Consider the following 9716-nt stretch of genomic DNA (forward strand, 5'->3'; position numbering starts at 1 on the left):
AAAAAAAAATAAACGGACGTTGCGCGGCTTGCACCTGTGCCAGTAAAAAAAGCCTTACTCTAAATCGGCCCTACTGGTCCTTCAGGCCCGCACATGAGGCTGCCCACCCCCATATCCACCCCAGACTCACAGATAACCATAAGTGGCTCTTTTATTCCCCATGTCACCGCAGTAAGGATATTGAGTGTTCCCTCCGGGTGGGATGGCTCAGGCTCTGCCCTCCTCCCCAATTGCGCAGCACAGTCTCCCAGATCTATACACCGAATCCGACCTGCCCTTCAGGAGAGGAATTAACCAACCTCCTGGGCGGGTGAGGAGCATTGCTAGGCGGATGTGACGTCACGTTTGCTCGCAGCGTTCCCGCGCGGTATGTTTACATTTTTCCGACTGCTGCCTACACGGCGTACGTGCCGTAGTGATTCAAGTAGTCGCGTTCGACTTATGCGGTCGACGCAAGAATTCATACTCTGGCGATGGTTGTCGCCCTGTCAGTCGTCGTTCAACAGCTCCAGCGTCTTCTGGCACTACAGCTTTGCAGTTATCTGTGGGCGTTCAACTGGTTCAACTGTCCACCATCGGCCGACCAGGTGAGTGTTTTTTGGCGGGTTTGCAATCAGTTCGCATATCTCCTACTGCAAAGCTTGCTTTCTGCTCGCGGCAGTTATATTAGCGACGTTTACGAAATTCTTAACGGCGCGTTCTCCCCGTCTTGCATTATTGTCGCTGTTTATGCTGCTCGTTCGCGTCTGTCGGCGATCGCGAGCTGTTGACGGTTTGTTGCACGGCGCGGAAACTCGCTCGCATTGCAAACCCGTCTCGCCCATGACGTTTCATTGTCTCTTTAATGTGGCGTCATTAACATCACTTGTTTTCCTCGACGCTTTTTCTAGACAACGTGCCTTGTGCTAACCGATCTTAATATTGTTACGAAAATGAACTTGCAGTACGATCTGTTGGTGAAGTTAGGAGCGTGACAGGTCCCTGTTGGCAAGGTTTTCGTGTGTGCGTGTGGTTCGTGAGGGCGTTGTAACATGCTACTTTAGCCTGTTGCACTCGTTGCTGCATCCAGCACTTTTGCTGTCAGGAGTGCCTGCCAAGGAATGCTTACGTCGTTATGTGTTTTCATCTCATCAATCGGCGTTCAATAACCGATGGAAATTCAGCGGGAACGACCCGGATAACGCAGGGCGGGCAAGAGCACTGCTTGTGTGGTCTTCGCTTTCGTTTGCCCTTTTTTTAGTCATCCTAGATTGTTTATTTACTGCTGCCTCAACGGTGCTTCATTCCTCATGTTCCATTTATTTCTCTTGCAGCATCTCCTGACTGCAGTCACGGTGCCCCTAGCCTGCCTGCAGCACTCATCCTGCCATTCTAGTGGGAACTGCCATTCTAGTGCAGGCCACTTGTCACAACCAAACGGGTTCCCGACTTTTCCTGGCTTCTATTTGATGGTATACTTTAGATCCACCAGTGCGTTCTCACTCCGTGTACATTTCGAGCGAGGGTTTACAGTAACACGGTAGTTGATAGCCATGAAGACAGCAGAGTGTGTACTAAAAATCAAGTTTAGTTATTTATGCCTATGTCAAAAAACCAACCTGGTCTATGCATCCATTCCAGCCTGACATTTTCAAATACAAGTCTTTCAGTAGCTAGTGAAACAATGAAGAGGTAGGGATAGCTCATGCACTGCTTAATTACTACCTTCATTTTTTTACTGTTGAAAATTTATGGATGATGCTATATGTACCACCTAGTGAAGTGCCACCAGAAATTGTTATATACACTACCGATATAGCACAATCTATGAGGTGGGCTGGCGTGACCTTCGTGCAAACAGCACCGTACGTGGTTTCCGTCACGACAAAGTTTGCACTGTAGTCTTGGGCGTTTAATGGGTTATGGCTGACCGCAGGGCCGTTTACAGTGCTTTCCAGCTTCCAGTGGAGGCAGGAACATAAATTATGTCGTCGGCCAGGGCACAGTACATGGTGTTAGTCAACACCATAGATATACCGTGCCTCGGATGGCCGCGTCATATATATATATTTTTTTTTTATTTTACTTTTGAGTTTTGTGTAAGCAAGGATGTATCTAGTGCCCCTATGCTGTCTATCCTTGGTTTTTGTAAACACTAAGTAATATCGCACGGTAGCTTTATTCATCGTACTGAGATTTCTCAGGTGCCAGATTGCTCAGATCTCACATGGTTTCCTATGGCTGCAGGGATGTACAATGTCTTGGGTTCGATTCTTGGCTGCCGGGGCTGCATTGAATTTATAAAGCCAAAAAAAATAACCTTCTGTACACAATGTCTTGGTTTACGCTAAAGATCCTTGAGTGAGAGGTCTACCACACTGCCCTGTGCCTCATAGTGCGAAGTGACCTCAGTTTACTCGAATATGATGCAATTACTTAATGCCTTCTCATGTAAACTCTTGAGTGCAAACGGGGAGAAGATGCACCTACCTCGCCTTGAGCTGTTAGACTAAGTTGCCTTTTTCGCACGACATCTAAGCTGTGTGAGAAAGCCATACAGGGCTAAGAATGTTGTAAGAAATGCCTCTTACGTGAGGCAGCTCATACATAATGTTTAAAAAAAGCGTGTCACATTATTTTGCCGTAAGCTCTTTAAACGTTTTACACCCCTCCTACCGCCCTGCTTTTATTGTTAATAAAGGCACTTTGCATATGTAGACACAGGAAAATGAAGCAGAAAGACATAGATATTTTTTTCAGCTGCACAGTGTCGCAGGCTATGCACCTGACGCAATGCTGTTTGTTCATCACGGTTTGCACTGTGCTTTGAAACAGTTTGTTACCAAGGTCCAAAGATTCACTTGGCTATTTCATGTCAGGAATGATACAAAGGGATCATCTGTGGAAACAATGCCCATCTTATTCTTGTCCTTTTGTAATTTATGAGAGCTGCTGCAGCCAAGCATTCTATGGTATATTTATGAACTAGAAAATACATGGAAAAGGCAGTCTCTAAGCTGGAGGGAAACTATCGAGTAGCATATGCATTTAGTTTAAATAGTGGCGTGTTGCCCAACTGCTGGGCAACCGCATTAAGTTTATGCCGTGCTTGTGATTTGCTCAAGTATGCTAACTAGTCTTAGGCATTTACGTGTTGATAAAAGAATTCCGTGCTATCTTCATTCATTCACTGCAACTCGTTTGTGCTCATGGGGAGCATTCGGAATATGACCCTTAGCATGATAAAAATCAGAATACGCTTTACTCAGTTGGACTCAAGATATACCTGATCAGGACACGTCTACTCCTGAATGCTTAGATACCTGATCGCATAAAAATTGGCCAACTTAACAAGCTGCAGGAAAAGAAGCAGCCCCATTCCTTCACCATAAAATAAAAAGAAGACAAGAAGAAACTATTTTACATTTGCAAAAGGTCCAGGCGAGGCTGTTGTTTCTTACGCTTTCAAGAATACATTAATACTGTTGTTGTTTTACAATATAAAGTGAATTTTCCTTACACTACTTAATCGACTTCAGTTGTTTTCCTTTCTGGGTGACCTATGAGACCAAAGGTGCAATGTAATTAACAGTATGGTCATGTTGGTTGTAAACATGATAGAAAAGGAGCACAAAAATATGCATGGCAAAACTCAGGACTTTTGTTGTGTTGTTTTTCATTTATAGTTAATTTTGTTTTGCAATGCAATGCAATGCAATTCTACAATGCAATTCTCTAAACCAGCTTTCCTCAGAAATTTATTGAGCACAATTTTTCATACTAGGCAACATTGCATGCAATGGCTGCACAGCACTTTCTGCCTGAATATAAATGTGGCTAAAAAATGTCTTAGTTATTTTGAAGCAGGCAGTTTTCATTGCCAGTCAGACAAAATGGGGCCAGATGCCATCTGTGCAAAACCGCATGTGACCGCACCATGGGAGGAGGAGGACAAACATTTTATTGAGCCTTTAAAGGCCCCTTAGGGGACGTGGTGACCGGCGTACCGGTGTCCGCAGCAGCCCTCGCCGTCACCACCCGTTGGGTAGACAGGTCGGAGCTGCCCAGTGCCTCAGCCCAGTGCCCACCGTCTGCTAAGAGAGGATAGGGGTTGTGGGGACAGTTCCAAAGAAGATGGTCCAGTGTTTCCAGTGCTCCACAGGCCATGCAGTTGGTGGAGGGGTAGACGGAAGGATAAATACGGTGCAGGTGGTAGCGACATGGGAGGGTATGGGTTTGCACCAGTCGCCATAGCCGTTCTTCCCTGTTGGATAAATCTGGGTGTGCGGGGGGGAGCTGGCGGCGTGAGAGGCGGTAATGTGCCGTAATGTCTTGGAAGGTCAAGAGACTGTCCCAAGCTGATAGCGCTCCGTGAAAGGGTTCGAGGCTAGGGCCTGCTTGGACGGTATGCTCTCGAGCGGCCCTATGTGCTGCCTCATTTCCCCCCATGCCCATGTGGGCCGGAGTCCAGATCAGCTTTATTTGTATGGTAGGAGGATTTTTGAGGAGAATTTTGAGCGCCAGGGGCGAGATCATGCCTCTGGCGTAATTTCGAATGGCCGTTTTCGAATCCGAGATGATAGTGATAGGGGGCGGCCTATGTGTAAGGGCTAGCACGATAGGTGACCGGTAAAAAGTGCAAAGGCTCATGGGTACGTTGTCTGCTCCAGCCACTTTCGGTTCGAGATCTCGCCTGGCCTCCCGTACGCCGGCGGCTGTCACGCGCGTGTGTGCGTGTTGTTTATTTGTCACAGAGTGCTAACCTTTCAGAGAAGCCCCTAGTAGAATTCATTGTTGTTACACATTGAATGTGCGATGCATGAGCGGTTTTTTTTTTTCAGTGGAAACAGATAAACAACAAGCACAAGCGCGCGTGAAAGCCGTCGGCATATGGGAGGCCAGGAGAGCTCTCGAACCGGAAGTAACAGAACTCCGCGGGAGCTGACAATGCACCCATGAGCATTTGCACTTTTTACCGATCACCTATTGCCGCCTCTTCCGCGTCAACGGTCAGTTGGTGCGGTCTGTTAGGGATTTAAGAGGAGGAGTGTTGGGATGGTTGATTACTACTGCGACAGCGTATGCATCCTGCCATCGATAGCAAGCTGCGTCCACGTAAACCGTAGTGGGGTGGACGGGGTATTTCTCTGTAAGTGCTTGTGCTCGTAGTTCCCTAGGCTGCTTGTTGAAAACAGGGTGATATTGCGCGGTAAAGGGTGGATAGTGAGGGAGCCATGAATGTCGGCTGGTACCGGGAGCCTGTCATCACAGAGGATAGGGGCTTTAAGGTTAAGAGTAACAAGGAGAGTGTGACCGGTGGGGGTGGATGAGAGCCTATTTAGCTGACTGATAAGGTGGGCTTCAATGAGTTCCTCCGCAGTATTGTAAATGCCGAGTTTCTCGAGTCTGGCAGTGGTAGTGCTCTGAGGGATTTGTAGCGCCGTTTTTTAGGTCTTTCGAATGAGGCAGTTGACTTTAGAGAGTTCGGTACGCGAGGGCAAGAGATACGGGAGGGAGTAAGTGAGAAGGCAGAGCCCAAGTGCCTGTATCAGCCGGATACGCTCCGTTTCTTTGAGCCCCTTGTTGCGGGCAGCAATCCTGCGGATGAGGGCGATCGTCTGATTCACCTGAGAATTCAGCTGTGCTAGGTACTTAATGTTTGCGAAATTGCGCTGTATGCAGAGCCCAAGTATTTTCAGGACTTCCACTTGGCGAACATCCCTACCATCAATGCGGACCTCAATGGTGGGTGTCTGGGCCGGGTTGCCGGTTGATTTGGCGGGGTGGATTAAAAGCTCAGATTTTTCAGGTGAGCATCCAAGCCCAACTTGTGCGGCGGCGGTAACTAAGTCAGCTCCCTGTTAGAGAGCCTCCTCGATTTGAAAGTCGCTGCCTCTGGTGGTCCACAGCGTAATATTATCGGCGTATATGCTGTGGAGTAAGCGAGGGATCGCGGCGAGCTTACTGGGAAGGTGGATTAGGGCAATGTTAAATAGGAGTGGGGATAATACTGCACCTTGAGGCGTGCCAATGGTTGGGAAATGGATAGTGTCGGATTGTAGGTCACCGAGCTGAATAACAGCCGTGCGGTTCGAAAGGAAGTTACGGATATAGTTGTATGTGCGGCGACACGGAGTGAAAGTGGCAACGTTACACAAAATAGCCTGGTGTGATACGCGACCAAAGCTTTCTAAAGATCAAGTGCCAAAATGGCTCAATTATCTACCTTTGAAGGGGCAGCGATAATTCCGTGTTTTAATTGCAGGAGTACATCTTCGGTTTCCGCACCATGGGAAGTGTTGTCCAGTTTTTTGCAAATCGCTTGTTAGCCCTACGGGAACCGCAGCACGTGTAGTGACTGCCATAATCTTTGTCTCAGCCTTATAAATTGACGTGAACCTTTTTCCTCCTTACTTAAAACAGATTTCCTTTTTTGTTGTTTGATCCTGTTTACAGCAAGCCCTTTTTTGTAGAGAAAAGGAACTGCCACCTGAAGAAAACCACCTCTGCTTCAAAAATGCACTGATCAAGATTAGTATCATACTACAATGAGAACATATAAATGTTAAAATGTAAAAAATTAGCCATATACACAAATAACTAATGAAGTGTGCCGCTGCACAAATTGGTTTTCAATACATAAACAAAGGAGTGCTTCAAAGAGAAAGGACAAGACAAAGGGCAGGGGTGTTTTCTGGTCTGCTTCACTACAACCTAAAATGATGCTTTGGCTCTCGGTAAGATTAAGTACACTATTTATATGGTACTAGGAAGTGTCCAAGCAGCATTTCTGACTTGCCCCGTCTTTCTACGAGCATTACTGACAGTTTCTCTCTTGTTGATCGAAGAAAGGAGTGAAATGCGCTGAAAGCATCAAATCTGCATTCGCACCGTTCAGTTGCATGGTCTGGCTTATTAACAAGGAACCACACGACAAATAGACGTGCTCACACGTCAGCTCAGAGTTGCGTATCGAGAAATTCTGGGCGAGCTAGAGAAGCTTGCCAGGTCTTGCACTTAAACATCAGTAAAGCATGCATTATGCGACAAACCAGCGACGACAGAAATAGCTACCTTCATACTGGGCAAGTGTTCGAACCACTGTGGCGTGTTAACGCCGCGATCAGAAAGTTGCCACGCCAATTTGACAGCCCTGGCGCTAATCGTGTGCGTCAGTCCGGCCCAAAATTGAAGACTTCCGCGTTATTACTGTGATTTGTGGCAGCCAGATTGTTGGGATCGACCCATGGATGATCGGTCAGAAGCAGTGACAAGCAGCCATTTTGACCCTCTGAACGCTTGAAAGTACGTGTAAACATATAAAAAAGTGTTGCTGACTGCAGCTAGATAATGCTATAACGGTGGTGGGTATAGCACTTCATAGGTTGTATTCACTGGTGTGGCCCACAAGTGGGCGACCCTGTGTGTGCGCCGCCATGTATGTGCCGCAGCGTCTGTGATACGTCGGACTCCATGAGATTGCGGTAATGGACCTTTTTCTATTAGCAATCTGCACATGCGCGGGCTGGTAATCCGCCATTCTGGACAGTCGTCTCGGGCAAAACAAACAAAAGGGTGCCCCCTCCACTTGTTGCTGGGGTAGCAGCTATGCTTTCTAGTGATGCACGTTTTTATTTCTTCTTTTTCGACAGCATGTGGTGAGTTGTGCGTGCACACAAAGGATTTCAAAGGAGAGGGGTGAAGACTTGAGGTTGACCACGGTACGAGCACATGGCTACCAGCAAGGGGGTGAGCGGTGCAAGCATGGCACAACTCGGGAGATGGCATCACGTGCACTGGCTTCATTTAATATAAATATAGAATATAACTATAAATTGGCGTGTCACTGTTGGCGTATCAGCTGAATCACTGTTCCAGAGGAGGCTGGAACAACTGCGCTATTGGCTCCGCTTCTTCCCAGGCTTGGGTTGCGACATCAGTGTCCTGACAGCACCACACCTAGCTTGCTCTTTGCTCCGCCTCCTTTCCATCTTGAGGTTCGTACTTAAATACTCTCATCATGTCTTTGCAGCACCTGCTGACTGGGCTCTAACCTGTGCCTGCTGGTGAAGAGAAGTTTGCTGTGAGACGAGGGTCTTGACGAGCACGTAACTCCTGTTGTTAAAGTGAAGCTTTCAGGACCTCACTGATTGCATTCAATGTGGCTACATAATGCACTGCAGGAAAGCTAACTTTACACAGTGATTTTCACAAAGCGATGAGGATGATAAGCAAAAGCACATGCACCTCAAGAAAAAACGCTTTCCATGGTCATAATGGAACCAGTGTCCCTTGCATTATGAAACCATTGTCTGTCAGACTGCGCCCTTCTGATACGGTCGAAGCAGTTTAGATTTTGGACTTTGACTCAAGTTGCAAGATGGAGAGAGAGAGAGAATAAACTTTAATTAAATGCGCAAAATGCTTCAGAGAGGTGTCCTCATTCCAGGATGCCTTGAGCTCAAGCCGCGTTGACAGTCCTTTTGATCAGGCGCAGCTGACCTTCGAGGCCGGAGCTGGCCAGAAAACTTCGAGTTAGAAAGGAACATCAGTTTTTGATCAAAAACTTTATTTTTACAGTTATGATGATAAGAATCGGGGGATGCATGTGGTTTTTCATTGAAACTGTAGATATGAAATTTGTTTCTGTGTAATACGACTCTATTCACATTTATTTGGATTTTTATGTTTGATTTTACGACAGCCTTTATAAAAAAACTGCTGGAGCGGCGCAGCTGAATAAAGTACCAGTTAACTGTGCACAAGTCAAGGAGTGCAATAATACTAGCATTATCACTCTATCTGGTCTGTAGCAGAAGTTACAGCCATGTGAAGTTTGGGCCTAGAAAATGGGAACCAGGAAAACTGGTGTTGCCGTCCAGGCCCAAACTTCAAACAGCTGTCACTTCTGCTACAGACCATATATAATGATAATGTTAGTCTTATGGCAGTCAGTCCTTGATTTGTGCACAGTTCACCGGTACCTTGTTCAGCTGCATCCCTCAAGCAGTTTTTTTACAAAGGCTGTCAAAAAATCAAACATAAAAGCCAAATAAAGTTTAATGTAGTTGTTTTACACAGAAACAAACTTCATATCTACAATTTCAATGAAAAACCACATGCATCCCCCAATTTTTATCGTCCTAACTGTAAAAACCATGTTTTTTTTTAAGACCAGGGTGCCCCCTTAGAAAAAAAGAATTTGAGTTTTTTGGTAGACAGCCCGGTAAAAGACCTCCCAAAAGAAAAGATTGTGGTGTGTTTTCACCATGCTACTCTAGGGTGCTGGTGGCAACTGCCCTGGATGAACCGCTTTTAAACTTTATTTCAGGAAATGAGTGAAGATCAATCCCCTTTTACAGTGGGGCGCTACATGAATGGTTCATTTTTAGCCACTAGATTCAAATGTCATGTCTTCATCTTTTCTCTAAGGGGTTTTGGCACCTTCCCTCTAAGGGTGCTTGACCTTGACTTGTGACAGCCACGCAGCACTTTTTTCATTTGTAACATCATGTCAATTCGCAGTCCCACTTCCAGTTTATTTCCTCCTACTGTGTACTGTGGAATACAGACTTCTGGGTGGTAGTAGTGTCGCCAGCAAGCAGTCCTCTAGCCCCCACGTTGCTGTTCATCTATACCATCCAGCCACACGCCTGGTTGATAAGAAAGTACAGTGGCTACTAAGACTCCCAACCCTTAATTTTGTCCATTTGCCGTATTCTTCGTCTGTTCAGCTG

The 9716-nt window shown here is 46.4% G+C and overlaps 1 long non-coding RNA gene across 1 annotated transcript; it reads left to right on the plus strand.

Annotated features, from left to right (window-relative positions):
- Window positions 1-398: 398 nt before the first annotated feature.
- On the plus strand, window positions 399-9092 carry LOC144139204 (uncharacterized). The gene is made up of 3 exons (XR_013316098.1): window positions 399-587; window positions 1314-1451; window positions 8012-9092. It is a non-coding gene; the product is annotated as an uncharacterized LOC144139204 (long non-coding RNA).
- Window positions 9093-9716: the final 624 nt, after the last annotated feature.

This window comes from Haemaphysalis longicornis, unplaced genomic scaffold, assembly GCF_048455015.1.
Source record: "Haemaphysalis longicornis isolate Haplotype H1 unplaced genomic scaffold, Haemaphysalis longicornis Haplotype H1 scaffold_5, whole genome shotgun sequence".
NCBI lineage: Eukaryota > Metazoa > Arthropoda > Arachnida > Ixodida > Ixodidae > Haemaphysalis > Haemaphysalis longicornis.